This window comes from Mustela nivalis, assembly GCF_964662115.1.
Source record: "Mustela nivalis genome assembly, chromosome: 19".
Lineage (NCBI taxonomy): Eukaryota > Metazoa > Chordata > Mammalia > Carnivora > Mustelidae > Mustela > Mustela nivalis.
Genome location: NC_139038.1, coordinates 22,854,360 through 22,873,840, shown reverse-complemented (window position 1 = coordinate 22,873,840; position 19,481 = coordinate 22,854,360). Strand labels below are relative to the sequence as shown.

The window sequence follows — 19,481 nt, the reverse complement described above, 5'->3', positions numbered from 1 at the left end:
TATTATGAGAGTTGCGCCGGGTCCCTGAGGCGATTGGCTGAGCGCGGTGGAACCAGTCTTCTCAGCTCCCTCTCGGAGGCTGGCGGTTCCCCTCGGCTTCTGTGGAACCCCGCTTCCATGTCCCCAGTGGACACAACATCCCGGAACCTCTACGCCCAAGGCCACTAGCCTGAGGACGCCCGCTCTCACCTCATGTTCTTCCGCCTCAACAGACACAAGAGGAGGGAGTGCGCGGCACTTGTGAAGATGCTTCTATGTGCAAGAGGTGCCTTTGCGGCGCGGGGCCAGGGCCTCGGTGGGAGGCGGGCCTGTGTCTCAGGAACTCCTTCGCCAAAAGGTGGCCGTCACCTCGTGCGCCCCTGGTTTCCAACCTGTGAAGAGCGGGGGTGGGGGGGGGGCTTCATTTCTGGAGCGGCTAATTAATTATCTCACCTGTGCTGTGGGCCGGGCCTGGGGAGAGCGGGACTGGGGGTGCGGCACATGGGGTGTCGGCCTTCTTGGGGCTAAAGTCTTCACTCGCGTGAAGCGAGTAAGTGTCGTGTTGACAAGGGAGAATTCGGGTTCTCCCTCTTGAGTAGATGACATTCCCCTGGGGGTTGTCAGGGTCCCCATCGTGCACCTGACATCAGGCCAAACAAGGCGGGGGGTTCGGAGGGAGTGCGGGCCCGGGACCGCGTGATGTTGGTGGACAGAACCAGTACTTTCCAGAGCCCTTGCGTGGAGGCCACCAGAGTCTCCATTCCGAGGGGTGTAGCGGGGGCAGCGTCGTCACCACAGATGTGTCACATATTGGCAAGCACGAGGCCGGAGTGTCGTTCGTCCAGCGGAAATTGTTGAGAGCGTACTTTGTGGCGGGCCCTTCATTCTCCGTGTGACATGGGCGATGGGATGGGTCCTGCTTCACAGAGATGGAAACCCTTCGGAATGGAACTCCACGAATGTCCCTCCGAGAAAGGGAACAGTTCTTCCCTCCCGCGACGGGTCAGTGTCCTCCCCAGAGGCCACTGGGGGGACACCTGTCCTTAAACACAGTGGGTTCATTACACCTCATGCGAGTTGTGAGGCAGATCCGTAAGATAGTTCTAGGTTAGCTAGCTCTGTCGGTCTTTTCTAGAAGGAGGTGTGAGTAGCGTGAACAGTGTCATTCAGAAGAAAGGCGCTCACCCGTATGAGCCGGGAAAGGGGATGATTGGTATTTTGTGGTGGGCACAACAACCTGGTTTTGTGTGTTTGGACAAGAGAGGAAGTGGGCCTGTTTTGTCTCCGTCCTCACTGTGGCCAGGTCACCTTCGTGCTGCTGTTCTGCGAGGTCGTTTGTGCCCAGCAGGGGAACCACATGCCTCTCTGTGCGCTACCAGCCCTGCAGCCTTGCTCATGGTGCCAGGCCACCTCCTCGGTGTCAGCACTGCTCTTCCTGCTTGCCCAGTGGAGGAGGGAAGTCTTCACAAGACAAACAGGTGTTTGCCAGACAGGGGAAACTAGCCTGGACACTGAAGCCCAGGGCTGTGTCAGCGGCACCTGATGTTGTGTCGGGGAGCGGGTAGCAAGAGAGCGTTCTGGAGAGGCTTTCAGAGAGTGAAATGTGGGAGCACTGAGGGCTTTCAAGTTGGGGAGGTGACATGCTCTGGGTTTTCGACCATCCCCAGGGGCTGTGTGGGAGCCACACTGGTGACCAAGGGCAAGTCTCTTCCCTTTTCCTTCCCTGTGGCCACACCCCTGGCTCAGGTCCCTTCTCCTGCCTGCTCTGTTGCAACCCATCCTCCTCATCCTACCTGCTTCTCGTCCAACTCCTTCTCCCAACCACATGCTCCTGCTCTGGCCAGGGTGATTTTTTTTGGAATCCCACATCTTCTGTTACTGGAAACCTTTTGATTCATCATTGGCAACAAGGTGAGACTCTGCATTGCACGGCGTGACTCACTTTGCTTTTCGTGATCCTCTCACAGTACCATGGGTCTTCCGCTACTGACTGGAAATCTGCTTTTTGATATCTCAGAGTTTTTACAGGTCCATTCTTTCTAAAACTGTGCTCGAGATCCGCTTCCTGTATTTTCCCTCTTGCCACCCCAATCCCCCAACTCTGTGAATGGGGCTACTGTGTCCTTCCTCTCCCATGTGCAAAAGGGAGGAGTCATCTCAGAACTCTGCTTTTACTTTCTTTCCCCCTTATTCGATCATTCACCCAGACCTGTGATTTTATCTGCTAAATATTTCTGGAATTTACCTCCTTTTCTCCACCTTTGCTTCTGCCCTTTTTGTCCCAGTTAAGATAATTTGTGCTCAGAGCCATGGCTCTAGTGTGCTTAGTGAGCTTCCAGGCTCTTCTATCTCCCCCAGGTCCCTATCTCCCCGGATGCCAGAGCTTTCAGGAAGGCCCATTCAATCATATCACTACTAGTTTTCTGGCTTCTTTTTGTCATTGGAGATGGATGCAAACTTTCCTCCTGTGTCTGCATGGCTGCTCTGTCCCCCTTCTTCCATCTGTTTCCCACTCGCTTTCTCTGCCTCACAATATCTGGTCAGTCCTTCCAATGTGCCCTGTGCCTGCTGGCCTTGGGGCAGTTCAGCCACTCTCTCTGCCCGAGATGCTTTCTCCCCCACCCCCCTCGCCTCATGAGCTCTCATCTCCCCTCAGATGAATGGCAGTGACTCCACATTCTTTATTGAATACCGGCTCAGTTGCCAGAGGCTTGGTTCTCCTGAAGTTCCAGACATGACCCAAACAGACCGGGCTGCAGCGGTTAGCGAACCTTTCTTCCAGGGAGAAAAGCAGCCAGGAGACAGAGAGGCAAGGAATCTGGTGTGTCAGCTGGATGCTGTAGGAGGGTTGGAAGGGGCTGTCATCTGAGCTGGGATGGCCAGGGAAGGCCCCCTGAGGACAAAGGTGGGGAGGTAAGGGAGTGAGCCCTGTGCATGTCTGTGGGCACAGTGTCCCTGGCAGGGGGAAGGGGGAGTAGGAAGGCCTCCATGAAGAAAGCTGGGCTGACTTGTTCCAGGAATGACAAGGCCAGAGTGAAGGAGAAGGGGGTGTTAGAGACCTGGGGTGGGAGCCACTGACAGGGGGGATTTTGAAGTGAAGAATGAGGTGACCTGACTTGGGTTTTATTGGGGTCACTTCAGCTTCTCTGTTGAGAACAGTGAGGGTGGAAGCAGGGAGATCACTAAGAGGCTACTGGAATATTCCAAGAGAAGAGTTGCTGTCGGATTGGATCAGGGTGGTAGGGGTGGAAGTGCTGCTAATCGACCTGAGTCTGGGTACATGTTGAGGAGGAGCTGATGGGATGTACTGACAGATTGCATGTGGGTGAGGCCCATGAGTCAAGAAGGTGCCCAGCCTCTGGCTCTTCTGGTTCATGTCAGATGCGGCTCCCTCCGGAGGCCCCTGATACCTGCAGACAAGGTCCAGCCCACTATCTCTTCTCTGTGCATGTCCTTTGTGGCAGTCAGTCCCGTTGCAACACAGACATCTTGCTTAATGATTATCTACCCCGTGGGAATAATGGTGCCCGGAGAGACCATGTGTGTCTCAGTGCCTCATGCCCTGTAGACCCCAGTAAGTATTTCTCAGCCACCAGAGTGACGAGGAACTGAATGTAGATGCTCAAGGTTCTATTCCCTGATGAGGTCTCCAAATGGCCATGTTCTATTTCACTGGTTTTTAGTGGTCTGTGTGTTTTAGAAAGCGGGCTAGGGGCTGTAAGACTGAATTCCATTTTGAGAATTCCAAAAGTTAATCTGATGCCAGCCACATCGAAAATCACCCTCCTTGATGTGCACAGGGGTCACAGGATCACCTCTTGGGAGAGGCAGCATTTTCTGGACAGCCTAGGCCTTTCCAGCACAGTGTTGGCATCTACACAGCTCAGCCCAGAAAGCAGGGTTGAGATTTTGATCTGAGATATTCTGAAGGTGGGGGCGGCTGTTTTCCCTCCCCAGAGAAGACATGTCACTTTAGAATGAGAATATTCTCGGGTTCTTGGGTGGCTTAGTGGGTTAAGCCTCTGTCTTTTGCTCAGGTCATGATCCCGGGGTCCTTCTGCTCAGCAGGGAGCCTGCTTCCCCCCCTCTCTCTGCCTGCCTCTCTGCCTACTTGTGATCTCTCTCTCTGTCAAATAAATAAAAATAAAATTAAAAAAAAAAAAAAAGAATGAGAATGTTCTCATTCTATGGAGGATAAATTATTTGCCAAACTTGCCCATGAAGAAAGTCAAATAAATCATGGCTTTTCTGGGTTTTCGCTCCCGTCCCTCCATTTTTTTCTCAAATGGAACAAATTAAATTTTAGAAAATACCTGTGAAAAGCAATGGTCTCAGATCTATACTACTAATTATTTTTCTTATACGGTTAATTTTTTTTAAGATTATATTTTTAAGGTATCTCTGTACCTAACTTAGGCTGGCTCTCCTAAGCCTCAGATCAAGAATCACATGCTCCAGCTGAGCAAGGAAGGTGCCCCTTCAGGATTAACTTTTTAAACAAAAAAAGTGGGTACATTTCCCCCACTCTATAATCTAATTAGAATAATCTCAGCATATAATTTTTTGCCTCATTTATTTTTTATTGTCTCAGTGGTATTCCTCAATGTGATTGTACTTTATGTGACAATATTTATGTTTGTCATTTCGGTGGCTGTGTATTTATTATTAAGATAGGGCTGTGATGAACATTTTTGCATGTGTGTTTGAGTTTTCTAGTGAGATGGATCTCAGGAGGGAAGGTTCTATGGAAGCTCAAAACTTCTATGGAAGTTTCAAGAGAAACTCCACCTCGATTTGTACAGAGGGCATTTTAAAGAGAGAATGAAGAAGTAAGGCCAGGGATGAGTAAAGTCAGGGGAGGAACAGATGACAAAAAGTAGAATACGTATTGGTCCATATGAAACCGCCTGTATTTGCTAACTGGGAGACAAGAGCTCAACTTTTCTGTGTTGATTGAACAAATAGTAGATGCCTTGAGTTTTTCCTCAGGCAGGCACTAAGGGGGACTGGTGTTGTCTCAGGGTTGGGACCTGGAGCTGTTAGAAACTATGTTAATGTTTATTCGAGTTGGTATATGATAAGCCAGGTTTGAGAAGAGGGCTCTGAGCAGTCTGGCTAGAGTTTGGTCAAGGAAAGAATCTTTGTCAGTGTAGTCTCCTCCTTTCTATGTAGTGTGTTTAAACCTTGATTTGTTCATCTGTTCATCTGATGATTAGACATTTTGTTGTATCCAAGTTTTTGGTCATTGTGAATAGGCTACAATAAACTTTCTTACAGAAGTCTTAAATTTCTGTTGAAATTGTTAGTGGGATTGCTTAGTCACAGGGTGGGGATATATTGAAGTGCTAGCTTAGTTTCCAAAGTGGTTGATCAGTTTACACTTCCCACCAGCAATATAGTGACACTCCAGTTGCTCAGCATCTTTATAAACATTCTGTGTTGTCAGGGTGAAATAGCATCTCATTATGCTTTCACATTGCATTTCCCTGGTGATGAATGATCTGAGTTAGGCACCTTTTCGTGTATTTAGTGGGCATTCTTACATCTTTTGGAGACTGTCTGTTCATCTTTTGCCCATTGTTTATTGTCAATGTTGTTTTGGTTTTGACTTTTTGGAGTTATTACGTATTCTGGATAGGAATTCTTTGTCAGACAGATGCATGATAAACGTACATGGATAGGAGAATGAAAATTTTAGAATATTTTACAGTAGCATCTAAGACATAAACTGGTTGGGGTGACTGGGTGGTTCAGTTGATGACTCATCTGACTTTTGATCTCAGCTCAGGCCTTGAATTCAGGATTGTGAGTTCATGCCCTGCTTTGGGCTCTATACTGGGCTCTATGCTGGGCATGGAGCCTACTTACAAAACAAAAACACAGGAAAGCAAACAGGCTAGGAATAAGTATCATGATAAACATGAAATACCTTGACAGAAAACACAAAAAAATATTGTTGAGAGGAGTTCAAGAAGACTGAAATAAAGGGAGGGTATATTTTGTTTATGCATTAGAAGATATGACGTCGAGATTTCTGTTTTCCATGATATGATTCATGCACACAATGCAATCTCAGTCAAAATCCTAGCCTTCTTTTATTCTATTTTAGAGGAAATGACCAAGTTGATTTCAAAATGTACATGGAAGTGCCAAGGGCCTAGATAGCCAAAAAGTCTTTAAAATAATACAGTTGAAGAACCCACATTGCTTATTCCTGCTCAATTTTATTTATTTATTTATTTTTTAAATTTTATTTATTTATTTGAAAGACGGAGATCACAAGTAGGCAGAGAGGCAGGCAGAGAGAGAGAGAGAGGGAAGCAGGCTTCCTGCAGAGCAGGGAGCCCGATGCGGGGCTCGATCCCAGGACCCTGAGATCATGACCCGAGCCAAAGGCAGTAGCCCAAACCACTGAGCCACCCAGGCGCCCCTCCTGCTCAATTTTAAGACTAATTTTAAAACCACAGTAATCAAAGTCTTTGTGATAAAGATAGATCAATGAAACAGAACAGAGGGTACAAAATAGACCAATCGCAACAAGTATTGTCAATTGTTTTTGGCCCAGAGTGTCAAGTCCGTTCAATGGGGGAAAGGGAAGTCATTTTAATTTTTTTTAGATTTATTTATTTATTTGAGATAGAGTGAGAGATCATGACCAGGGAGGAGGGGAGAAGGAGAAGCAGACTCCCTGCTCAGCAGGGTGCTGGATGTGGGACTTAATCTCAGGACCCAGGGATGCTCCCAATGGAGTGAACCACCCACGTGCCCTAGGGGAATCTTTATAGTGAATAATTCTGGGTCAACTGGATATTGAAGGGGAAACAAAACAGACCTCGTCCCCTACCTCTTTCTACTTAAAGACATAAATTTGGGAAGGGTCATAAACCCAAATATAAAAGATTTAACCTATTCGTGTCATTCATTTTTACCCTTTCATTCTGTTGAAATAAGTGTCAAAGGGATTTTTCATCAGCACAAATTAAATTAAAATTCTAAGCAATAGGAAAAACACTAACTGGAAGTGTTTCTTCTTTCTTTTTTTTAGTCTCATAATTGATGGTGTCTTAGAATGAAATATGACATATGGGTAGTGTAGGAAAGTTTTAAAACAGAGAGAAATTAAAACACACACACACAAACACCCCTCCCCCCCGAAATCTCTGACGTTTCTCCTATTTCTCTATTCTTCTTTAGCCTCCCTGCCTGCCTTCTACTGGAACATTCCAAGGCGCTTCTTGCCCAGAGCATTTCTATCTGCTTTTTGTCCTTCTTAGAGTAAGAATAGGTTTGTACCAGGGAACAGCACCAGAGTACCTTTTGCACAGCTTTCTCCAATTCAGTGGAACTCCGCAGAGCCTTCCCCTTTTCAGAGAGGCCTGCCCTTTGATCTTGTCTGATGAAGCTCCTTTCATCTGCCATACTGTTGCCATTCATCTGGCATAAGCTCTTACTTCTCTTTGTCTCTTCCCGGGTTCCCCACTGTATCCCCAGTGCCTGGTACTTTGCAGACACTCAACAAGGTTTGTTTGTCTGGATCAATAGTGTTAGCTGAGGGTGAAAACAGAAGCTGCTCCGTGTCATCCAGGAGAGGGCAGTAGGAAGTCCAGGGAGGAGCTCCCAGAGGAAGGCAGCTTGGTCAGCTTTTCAGCAGGTAGAGCTGCTCAGGGGTGGAGCGAGTGCTTTCTTTGTAGGGCGTGCTCAGGCGGTGGCTTGGTGTTGTTGACAGGTTCTTGCTCTGGATGTCAGGGATGATCATGTCATTTGGAAGGTCCCTTCCAACCAGACAGTCCTGCTTGAGGACTAGTCTCCTCTCTGGTCTGTGGTTCTTTCTCAACTGCAGATCTGGCTTTTACCAATAGAGGGCACTACATGATGCCTTTGAGGACAGGGCTCCTCAAACCCCTGACAGTGAGAACAGTTTTCTTTAATTGAAATATCATTGATCTGCACAATATTATGTCAGTTTCAGGTGTGCAACATAGTGATTTTCCACGTCTGTATATTTCTCAGTGCTCACCACCATTAAGTATAACCACTGTCTATCACAGTACAGCATTATTATTATCTTGACATACTTTTCATCATTGTGAGTTATTTATATAAGTGGAAGTATGTACCTCTTAATCCTCTTCACCAATTTCTCCCCCTGCCTTTCCTTCTGGCAACCATCAGTTTGCTTTCTGTGTTGAAGAGTCTACTTGGTTTCATTTGTTGAAGAACTGAGTTTTCATGGCACTTATACCCCGAACATGCAGTTCAACAACAGCTTCACAAAACAATCTTTAACTCATACAGTTGTGGTGCATACTGATATTTTCTGTTTTATTGTTGTCTGTATTTTCTAAGCCAGGGATTCTCAGACTATTACATTGATTTTATGACATGGGTGGGTCACAATTCATTGTTTGAAAAGCACTGTTTTAGACAACAGAGCCTGTTCACCCTTGTAAAACTCTGTGGGTCAGATTTCCTTGACTGTCTGGGTTGGTAGGTAATTGTGTCCCTTAGTGTGTACTCAACTATGTGTTGAGTTGCTGCCTTGAGTAGCTGAAGATATTTGCTTCCTGATGGGGTGTCTGCTGCTGTAGGACAGGCAAGGAGAGAGAAGGCCAAAACAGGACAGAGAAAAAGTCTGCTTCCTGGCATATCAGAAGACACAGGCTCAGTCATTCCACTCTTCAGACTCAGAGCTGCCACACATGTCTGACTGTGTGCAGAATGTGGCCATGGACGAGCGAGATGAGGGTACAGGGAAGAAATGTTTAGGGCTGATGAGGATGTAACATCTGCTAGGAAACCCCACAACACCCTTCCAGAATGTTACCCCATGAAAAAAAAGGTTAAGGAGAGTCTAAAATTCCTAAAGATAATGAGAATAATTGAAAGCAAAGAAAGGACAGCCTAAACACTTATATCTTGTGTAGGACTGTATTATAGAGAGCTTTCCCTCAGGGCATCTGGGTGCTCAGTCGAGTGAGTGGCCAACTCTTGGTTTCAGTTCAGGTCACAATCTCAGGGTTGTGGGATCAAGTCATGTGTTGGGTTCAGTGCTTGGTAGGAAGTTTGCTTCTGAATTCACTGTCTCCTTTTGCCTCTGCCCTCCTCGACCATTCTCACTCGCTTTCTCTCAAATGAATAAATATATATATATTTTTTAAGGGGTTTTGCCATGCATCAGATACTTGACCCTCAAAAGAATCTGAATAAGGGGTTACTGTGGAAGGAAAGCTATCCAGAGGCACACCTGGAGCCTCTAAGGAACAGACATCTTCTTTCTGGGCTTTGGCAAAAGAGCAAAACGGCTGTTGCACGTGACACTTATACTTTTGATTCTGGGATCCCTAAGCCTGTCTGACACTCTATTCCTCAGGAGCTGGCATGTCACAGGAGGTGTGGAGGACACCCAAGACTGGGCCTCGCTCCTGGACAGCCAGGGACAGCCATGAGGAAGGACAGCCCTTGGATTCAAAGGGGATCCCACAGGGCCGACTGAGGCACAGGCTGCCCAAGGTGAGACCCATCCCCTGTGTCCTTGATCCTTGGGTTGTGTGGAAATAAAAGTCGGGAGACACAGAGCTAAGGTCCCTTAAAAGGGATCACTACCCCATGACTCTTTATCTGTGATGGTACTGGCTTTCCTGGGCCCTACTGCTGCCTGCTGCCTCAAGGCAGAGCTTTCAACTGTCCCCAAAGTCTTGGGCCTGAGATCATACAGAATGAGCTCCCACCATGGTGAAAGCAGAAAGCCTGTGACCCACTCCTAAGCCTCTGCTGGTGCAGCCAGGGGGACCATCCCAGGTGGAAGGTGCATGAGACCATGAGACTGGCAGACAAAATTTTCTCCACACTGTCTAGAAGCACAGATCTCTCAATTCAGGGATTAGCAAACTTGCTGCAAATGGCCAGAAAGTATTTTAGCCTTTGCAGGGCAGATGGCCTCTCCTCAAACTACTCAACTCCCCTGTCGTGCTATTAAAGCAGCCACAGAGAAGACTTAAGTAAATGGGAGTGGCTGTGTTGCAATAAAACTTTATTTACAAAGACAGGTGGGTAGGCGAAATCTGGCCCTTTCAGCCTGGGCTCCAAAGTCCAACAGACATTCTTTTTTTTTTTTCCAAGGAGACTAGAGTTTTTTAAAAACACACACACCACACACACACACACATGCACACACAGTTACATGTGCCCTACCCCTTTCAGCTTATTGATCAAGGAAATCGAAATGAGGTAATGTGCTCAGATATCACTTAAGGTCCTTCAGGCTGTAACAGAAGACCAACTCCATTTGATTTATTAGTTTTTTTAAAAGTTTGTTTATTTCAGTGAGAGAGATTAGTGGGGGAAAGGCAGAGGGAGAGAGAATCCTGAAGCAGACTCCCCACTGAGGATGAAGTCTGATGCTGGGCTGGTGCCAGGACCCTGAGATCGTGACCTGAGCCAAAACCAAGAATTGGCCACTAAACTGACAGAACCACCAAGAGTCCCACCATTTGGTTTAAATGGTAAAGACATTTATTAATTCCCAAGATACACATTGAGGGGAAAGGTCAAAATGGCTTCATATGACCAGAGGCAAGTGACTCTCTCCCATCCAACATCCCCTCATCATCCCAGAGGCCTGAGGTTTTAGGGATTCATTATTCCAAAGAGAGAGTTCCAGTGTCCACTCTCTCCAGTAGGAGAAAAATGAAAAATGAAAGTGCTCATTTCCCAACATTCTCACCAACACAGTGTATTAGGAACCTTTTCATTGTGGTTAATCTGATAACTAAAAAATGGTATCTTACAGTAATTTTATTTTATTTTATTTATTTTTTTTTAAAGATTTTATTTATTTATTTGACAGACAGAGATCACAAGCAGGTAGAGAGGCAGGCAGAGAGAGAGGGAGGAGGAAGCAGGCTCCCCGCTGAGCAGAGAGCCTGATGTGGGACTCAATCCCAGGACCCTGAGATCATGACCTGGGCTGAAGGCAGAGGCTTAACCCTCTGAGCCACCCAGGCGCCCAGTAATTTTATTTTATGTTATTCCTCTTTTGGGGGGCTGAAGTTAAGGATCATTGTTATATGACTAAGAGCCATTTATATTATCTTTTACTGTGAACTGTTCATGTAAAGAATTACTTTTTTGTCTTTTGTAAAGTGATAGTAACACTATTAGGTTTCTCAAGTCCTTTCTATTAAGTCTGTGAAAGGATTTGAAATGGGAGGGTGACTCAGTCTCAACCAGATTGAGAAATTGGCCAGATGACCCCAGTCCTTGGGCTTGTAGGGAATCCTGGTCCTAAGGATGGAGCCTACTATGGCTAGGTTCTGTAAGAAATGCAAAGAAAGTTTAAATTAAGGACATGGACCTTACTTTGAGCTGAAGGTGAACCCAGGCTTTAAGAAGATGGGGGCCAGGCCTGCCTAGAGGCCTGAAGCCTCCCTCCCAGGCTTCTGAGGTGGCTTTCCTAACCAGTGCTGCAGAGGCAGGGACCCACCTTGGACCCCTGGGAGCTGGGTGCCCCAGGCAGCATGTCAGTGGCCTGCCTTCCTTCTTCCTCTGCTGGGCCAGTATCTCCAGATGCAGCACACTAAGAGACTACTTCCCAAATAGGGTGTGGTGAGCATCTTTAAAGTTTTTGTTTCAATATCGTCTGTTGTGGACGATATTCTGTAATATACAATAAAAGTGATTTCCTAGAAACATAAAATGCAAGATAACCTGTAAACTACAAGCTCAAATTATGTATTAGGAGAATCAATAGACATAGAACTCCTATATCACATTGCAGTATGTTTCTAAATGCTACTCAAAATCGTTCTTAAGATAGTTATGCTTTAAGCAGCAAGGCTTTAGAACACAGATTTTATCTTCCTTTCCCCCTCTTATTGCCTATCTCCCTTACTCAAGCTCTCCCCACCCTGGAGCTGAATAAGTCCATTTTGGGGGCAATTTTTGCTCATGCCTTCCTCTCCCATAGATGGTCTGTGACACCAATTTATAAACATAGAAGCTTTTACCCACATATGATGGAGATGATGGGAGCATGGTAAGAAATACAGCTTTATTTTATTTTGTTTTGTTTTGCCATTTATCTGCCCCATTTTCTGACCGCAAAATATTATTTCATCATGATCTCGCATTCAGAGTTTTAGTTGAGTCCTAAGTGTCTTGCACGTGGCCACAAAAAAGTGTATTTCGAAGAGGAACATTTAGATCTGATGTTTTGATGTAAAACACTTGTCTTTCCTTTGTAAAATAATGAGACATTTTATTTTAATTTTTAAACATTTTACGTATTTATTGGAGAGGTAGAGCATATGCGGGAGGGATAGACAGGTAGGGAAAAGCAGGCTCCCAGCTGAGCAGGGAACCCATCGGGGCCTAATCCAAGGATCTTGAGTACCTGACCTGAGCCAAAGGCAGATGCTTAACCAAATGAGCCACCCAAGTGCCCCAAGGGATATTTCATTTCTAAGAACTTTAATTCTACCGTTAAATCATTAAATAGGTTGTACTTACTTTGGTTCTAGCAGCTTTAAGTTAGAAACAAAAACAAAAAACAAAAAAAAAAAGGAAGAAAATGAAAGTCCTGATTTCTCCCATGAATTCCTCAGATAAGTCACTGACCCCAAAGAAGAGCAGCAAAATCCTCCTTTGCTCTTCTCCTGGGGCCACCTCTGCAGGAATGATTTCTGACCTCACTGAGCGATAGCTTGTCTCTGTGTCTTTCTCAGGATATTTTGCTCGAGTCCATGGCATCTCTCAACTGATAAAAGCATTTCTACAGAAGAAAGAATGTTATTGTCAAATTCTAAATCTTGGGACTCAGATGGAGACCACCTTCTGGAGATTAAAGGTAAATGAACATTCGCCCTCTTCTTTCCTGAATTGTTTCATTTGTGAAGGTGCTTGTCTAGATCAAAATGTTAAACATTTATTCAGGGGCGCCTGGGTGGCTCAGTGAATTAAGCCTCTGCCTTTGGCTCGGGTCATGATCTCAGGGTCCTGGGATCGAGTCCCGCATGGGCCTCTCTGCTCAGCAGGGAGCCTGCTTCCCTCTCTCTCTCTCTCTGCCTGCCTCTCCATCTACTTGTGATTTCTCTCTGTCAAGTAAATAAATAAAAATCTTTAAAAAAAAAAAAAAAAACATTTATTCAGAGGGAATGTAGTGACTGCCAGTCTTGTGCCCATGTCCCAAGGTGCGGCTGCCATCAGCCACGTACTTGATGTCACCAGGGCCCTGGTGAAGGACGGGCACCTGGCTTCTCATCCTTTGCTGTTACAAACAGGACTTTTGATAAAAACCCTTGTAGATGTGTTCTCTGCACGTGTGAAAGACCCCCCCAGTGGGATTGTGAGCCCCAGAGCCCCTGTGTCTGCCGTATTGACGATCACGAAGATTTGTCATCGTGACAGTGTCTTCAGTTTAGAGATGTGCAAGGCTGGTGATAATGATATGACACAGAGGCCTTTTGTAGCTATTCCCTGATTTGATCCCTCGCGTGCTCTGTTAACGAGCAAGCACAGGTGTAACTACGCTCACTCACAGGAAATGAGAGGGGTCTGGTTAGTGGCAGAACCAGGAGTGAATAGACTGCAGGTCCCACAAGTCCAGGTTGCTTCCCTGTTCTCTGTCCAGAGCCTTGTGCTTGCTCAGGGGGTTCTTTGTGGTCCGTCAGTCAGTGGTGCATCTGTACCTCAGTGACCATGGTGTGGTGGAAGGAGCTGGAGCAGAATGCGGGGGCAGAACGTGTGCATGTGAGCAGAAGCCACTGGAGGAATGCCTCCTCTAGGCCCCACACCCTTTTGACTTGGTCCCAAGGTTTGGTTTCTCCTTTGTGTCATGTGGTTGTGTTGATAAGGAATAAATCTGACATTTTTATTTCTGGTCCAGGCACATTGAGACTAGGTAATCCTTCCAAGAAAAAGATAATCTGCCAGTAGTAAGGAAGGCATATAGCACAGGGTAGGCAAGATGTAGTGGAGGTGTTTTGGATTGGTTCAAAGGGTTTTTTAAAAACATCTAGTCTTCTTGAAAAAAAGAATGTTTGCTCTTCAGAGCCTAGGCCAAAAGGGCCAGATTTCGCCTACCCACCTGTCTTTGTAAATAAAGTTTTATTGCAACACAGCCACTCCCATTTACTTAAGTCTTCTCTGTGGCTGCTTTAATAGCACGACAGGGGAGTTGAGTAGTTTGAGGAGAGGCCATCTGCCCTGCAAAGGCTAAAATACTTTCTGGCCATTTGCAGCAAGTTTGCTAATCCCTGAATTGAGAGATCTGTGCTTCTAGACAGTGTGGAGAAAATTTTGTCTGCCAGTCTCATGGTCTCATGCACCTTCCACCTGGGATGGTCCCCCTGGCTGCACCAGCAGAGGCTTGGGAGTGGGTCACAGGCTTTCTGCTTTCACCATGGTGGGAGCTCATTCTGTATGATCTCAGGCCCAAGACTTTGGGGACAGTTGAAAGCTCTGCCTTGAGGCAGCAGGCAGCAGTAGGGCCCAGGAAAGCCAGTACCATCACAGAAAAAGAGTCATGGGGTAGTGATCCCTTTTAAGGGACCTTAGCTCTGTGTCTCCCGACTTTTATTTCCACACAACCCAAGGATCAAGGACACAGGGGATGGGTCTCACCTTGGGCAGCTTGTGCCTCAGTCGGCCCTGTGGGATCCCCTTTGAATCCAAGGGCTGTCCTTCCTCATGGCTGTCCCTGGCTGCTGTCCAGGAGCGAGGCCCAGTCTTGGGTGTCCTCCACACCTCCTGTGACATGCCAGCTCCTGAGGAATAGAGTGTCAGACAGGCTTAGGGATCCCAGAATCAAAAGTATAAGTGTCACGTGCAACAGCCGTTTTGCTCTTTTGCCAAAGCCCAGAAAGAAGATGTCTGTTCCTTAGAGGCTCCAGATATGCCTCTGGATAGCTTTCCCTCCACAGTGACCCCTCATTTACAGTTCTTCTGAGAGTCAAGTTTCTCATGCCTGAGAAGAACTTTTTTTTTTTTTAAGATCTATTTATTTCTTTCAGAGATAGGGAGGGAAAATGTTCGAGGAGGAGCAGAGGCAAAAGGAGACAGGTTATCCAGAAGGAGACTCCTCCGAGCACTGAAACTGACACATGATTCAATCCCACGACCCTGAGATCATGATCTGAACCGAAATCAAGAATCAGCCGCTCACTCGACTGAGCCACCCAGACTCCCCGAGGAAAAGCTCCTTATAATAAAGAAGTCTAGCACAAGGTATAGGAGTGTATGCTGTCCTTCATTTGCTTTCGATCATTCCGATTGTCTCTGGGAATTTTAGACTCTCCTTAACCTTTTCTATTGTGGGAGTAACATTCTAGAAGGGTGTTGTGGGGTATCCTAGCAGAGGTTGTATCCTCATCTTCCCTAAGCATATCCTCCCAGTAGCCTGGGCCAGCTCATCCATCGCCGCGTTCTGCACACAGCCAGGCATGCGTGGCAGCTGTGAGTGTGAACGGTGGGGATGGCTCAGCCTGCATCTTCTGATACGCCAGGAAGCAGTCTTGTTCTCTGTCCTCCTGTCTCCTCTCTCCCTCCCTCTCCTTCAAACCAGACCCCCTGAGATTTTCCACTAGGGAAGGCGGTAGCTGGACCTGTAGTTCTGATGCTCACCCTTCCTCCTACTAGGAAGTTCTTTCTCATGTTTTCTGCCCCCATCATGCTGACCCTGGGGTCGGCGACCCCGCAGTCTCCGCTTTCCATTGCGGGTGACTGTCTGCATACACGGTGCTCTTCTATGTGCCGTTGCTCCTGTTAGAAACGGGGGTGTCATCCCAGCAATAGCGATACTGTGACCAGATTCTGGACGCCAGCACCTGGCTTTTCTTTCGTCTTTTCCCATCGAATGAACTGGCTTTGTATTTCTGGAATACAAGTACAGGTGGACACGGGTGTTCAAAGAATACGTGGTGTGTGTGTGGGGGGGGATGCCGACCTGGTCAGCAGGTGTGGAGCACCTTGTTTCTTGCCAGGCCTTAGGGCCGTGAGGAGCTGTTGCAGGCGATACACAGTGTGATTGCAAGAGGCCAGAAAGGGGTGTCTGTGCAGATGGGGGTTGAGGAGAGGATGCGTTCAAGAATAGTCATCAGGGCTGAGTGATTGGACACGGCAGACATGGAGAGAATGTGCTAGAATGGCCAGGGCATGACCAGGCTGGGGACGCAGATAGGGGAGTGGGGCCGTGAGTATTTGTGTCTGTGTGTGTGTGTGTGTCTTTGCATGTGTATCCCAGTGTCTTTGTCTCTGTGTGTCTCTATGTGGGGTCTTTGTGTCTATGAGTGTCTCTGTGTGTGGGTCTCTGTGTAGATGTGTTCCTTTAACTCATTGTACATGTTTGTGTGTTTCTGTGCGCCTGTCTGGCTTTCACACCTTCTTTACTGCAGCCCTCAGTAGAAATAAATGTACAGCCCAGGCCAGGCCCCACATCTGTGTACACATGTCGGTACATCATAAAGGCCCACCCATGCTGCTTACTCTGGCAGGTCCTACTGGGAGTGTTGCTGGAGTATTTATTTCTACAGGACTCCTCACAGCCCTGTGAGTTGCTGTCATTGTCTCTACTGTGTAGATGTGGAAAGCTTGGCCCAGGGAGTTGAGTGACTTCCCAGCACCTTGTAGCAGACAAGTGGCTGAGCTGGGATCTGAACCCCATTCCCCGGCTCCAGAGTGCCTGCCCTTTCCCCGACCACACTCTCCTCTCACAGGAAAAAGTAAATGTAGTATAAGACAGACAGTGTTTGCCCTCACCGTGGCAGGTGCTTTGTGATATTTGATGTTGTATCCGATTTGATTCCCCACATGCTGGCTCCACCCCCACATCGGTTTCCTGACCTTCCCTAATCTGTCTCCATCTGCTTTTTGGCAAAGTCTGTTAGGTCCTACTTCCCCAGGGCCTCTCAGTGCCTTCCTGTCTCCATCCCAGTGGCTGCTCCCCCAGTTCTAGCTCCCCATGACTTCCTCCCTGGACCTTCTTCCTGGACAGCTATGAGAACCCCCTAACTTTCATCCTCTGTCCGTTCTCCACACGGAGACTGAAGTCACCTGAAACATGCATTTTTAACCATATCATTTCTGATTTGGACCCTGAATATTCCATTGCTGTTTGGGGCTTAGTACTCACTACATGAAGATGGTCAGTAAATGTATGAGGGAATATTGAATTAGAAAACTTACTGTGTATTTTTCCTTAAGATGAAGATCTTCTCTCAGGAAAGTATTTTTTTTTAATATATTTTTTTAAATGTTTAAAAAGATTTTTACTTATTTATTTATTTGACAGACAGAGATCACAAGTAGGCAGAGAGGCAGGCAGAGAGAGAGGAAGAGAAGCAGGCTCCCCGCTGAACAGAGATCCTGATGTGGAGCTCGATCCCAGGACCGAAGCCAGAGGCTTTAACCCACTGAGCCACCCAGGCGCCCCCCAGGAAAGTATTTTGAGGTCCACTTTCCAGTGATGGTCATGAGAAAGCTGTACTGCATCAGGTAAGTGTGGCTTGGACCATACGACAGAGCCGGGTAGATTCAGAGGAAGCAGTCAGTAGGGGGCCGGTCTGCTTGCCAGGGATTTCATTTTAGGGGGCTCTTCCCTTGAACCCCCTCCCTGCTTTCTTGCTGGCCCCAGGATCCTCATTCCAACCTGTGGAGCAGTCTTCCAAATGCAGTATACCCTCCGTTGGGACTGTTTTGTCCATGGACATCATTTCTCTGAACCTTGAAAAGAAATGACCTACAGTAGTTTAATCATCTGAATTGTTCTGTGTGTTTTGTCTGCTTTGTTATCTCCAGGGTATAGAAAGGTGCCCAGCCCAGAGGCAGTAAATACTGTTCGAGTGAATGAGAGGAGGCTAAACTTAGGCATTTAGTATATGTGAGATATTCCAGGTGCCACCCTGAGGCCAGGTTTTAGGAAGTTTGCAGAGTTGTCAAGGATGAGTTTGTGACTTTCTGCTGGGAGATTTTGTAGCACCATGTGAAATGCTTTACTTGGATCAACTCATTCTGTGTGCAGAGCAGACATTCATACTTGTGAATTCTGTTTGGGAAACCCAGGCTCAAAGCAGTGAAGTGACTTTCCATCATGGCACCTGTAGAGGAAGGGGTGGAGTTGAGATTGAACCCTGGCCCAAACTACTAGAACTCCTATAGCAGTTCAGTAATGTGTTAAGATACAAAATCAATGCACAGAAATCAGTTGCTTGCTTATATACTAGCAATGAAAATATAGAAAGGGAAATTAGAGAATCAGTTCCCTTTACTATAGCACCAACAACCATAAGATACCTTAGAATAAATCTAACCAAAGAGGTAAAGGATCTGTATACTCGAGGAACTACAGAACACTAATGAAAGAAATTAAAGACACAAAAAGATGGAAAAATCTTCCATGTTCATGGATCAGAAGAATAAACATTATTAAAATGTGTACTGCCCAGAGCAATCAAAATTCCACTGGCATTATTCTAAGTGCTGGGAGAAACAATCCCAAAATTTGTATGGAACCAGGAAAGACCCTGAGTTGCTAAGGAAATGTTGAAAAAGAAAAACAAAGCTGGGGGCATCACATTGCCTGAGTTCAAGTTTTACTACCAAGCTGTGATCTCCAAGACAGCATGGTACTGACACAGAAGCAGACACATAGACCAATGGAACAGAACGGAGAATCCAGAAATGGACCCTCAACTCTATGGTCAACTAATCTTCGACAGAGCAGGAAAAAAATATCCAGTGGAGAAAAGACAGTCTCTTCAATAAATCGTGCTGGGAAAATTGTACAGCTACATATAGAAGAATGAAACTAAACCATTCTCTCACACCATACACAAAGGTAAACTTGAAATGGATGAAAGACCTCAACATGAGGCAGGAGTCTATCAAAATCCTAGAGAAGAACATAAGCAGTAACCTCTTCGACATCAACAATTTCTTTCAAGACATGTCTCCCAAAGCAAAGGAAACAAAAGCAAAAATGAACTTTTGGGAATTCATCAATGTCAAAAGCTTCTACACAGCAAAGGAAACAGTCAACAAAACAAAGAGGCAATCCACAGAATGAGAGAAGATAGTCCCAAATGACGCTGCAGACAAAGGGCTGATATCCAAGATCTATAAAGAACTCAAACCTAACACCCCCAAAAAACGGATAATTACATCAAAAAATGGTCAGAAGACATGAACAGACACTTCGCCAAAGAACACATACAAGTGGCTAACAGACGCATGAAAAAATCTTCATCGTCACTAGCCAAAACAGGGAAATCCAAACAAGACCACATTGAGATACCACCTTACACCAGGTAGAATGGCCAAAATCAACAGGATAGGAAATAAGACGTGTTGGAGAGTCTGCGGAGAAAGGGGAACCCTCTTACACTGTTGTTGGGAATGCAAGTTGGTTCATGCAGCCACTTTGGAAAACAGTGTGGCAATTCCTCAGAAAATTAAAAATAGAGCTATATGACCCTGCAGTTGTACTACTGGGTATTTACCCCAAAGATACA

General features: G+C 46.3%; 1 long non-coding RNA gene across 5 annotated transcripts in view; it reads left to right on the top strand.

Moving 5' to 3' along the window:
• The window catches only part of LOC309855006, a 93,911-nt gene continuing 74,430 nt past the window's right edge, over positions 1 to 19,481 (top strand). Inside the window, exons 1-5 of one of the 5 annotated variants that reach the window (XR_014306552.1) lie at positions 1 to 337; positions 9,350 to 9,489; positions 11,945 to 12,013; positions 12,702 to 12,823; positions 17,264 to 17,466. This is a non-coding gene — a long non-coding RNA (uncharacterized lncRNA). The remainder of the gene's footprint in view (positions 338 to 9,349; positions 9,490 to 11,944; positions 12,014 to 12,701; positions 12,824 to 17,263; positions 17,467 to 19,481) is intronic. The other 4 variants (XR_014306553.1, XR_014306554.1, XR_014306551.1 and 1 more) reach the window with 4 other exon arrangements.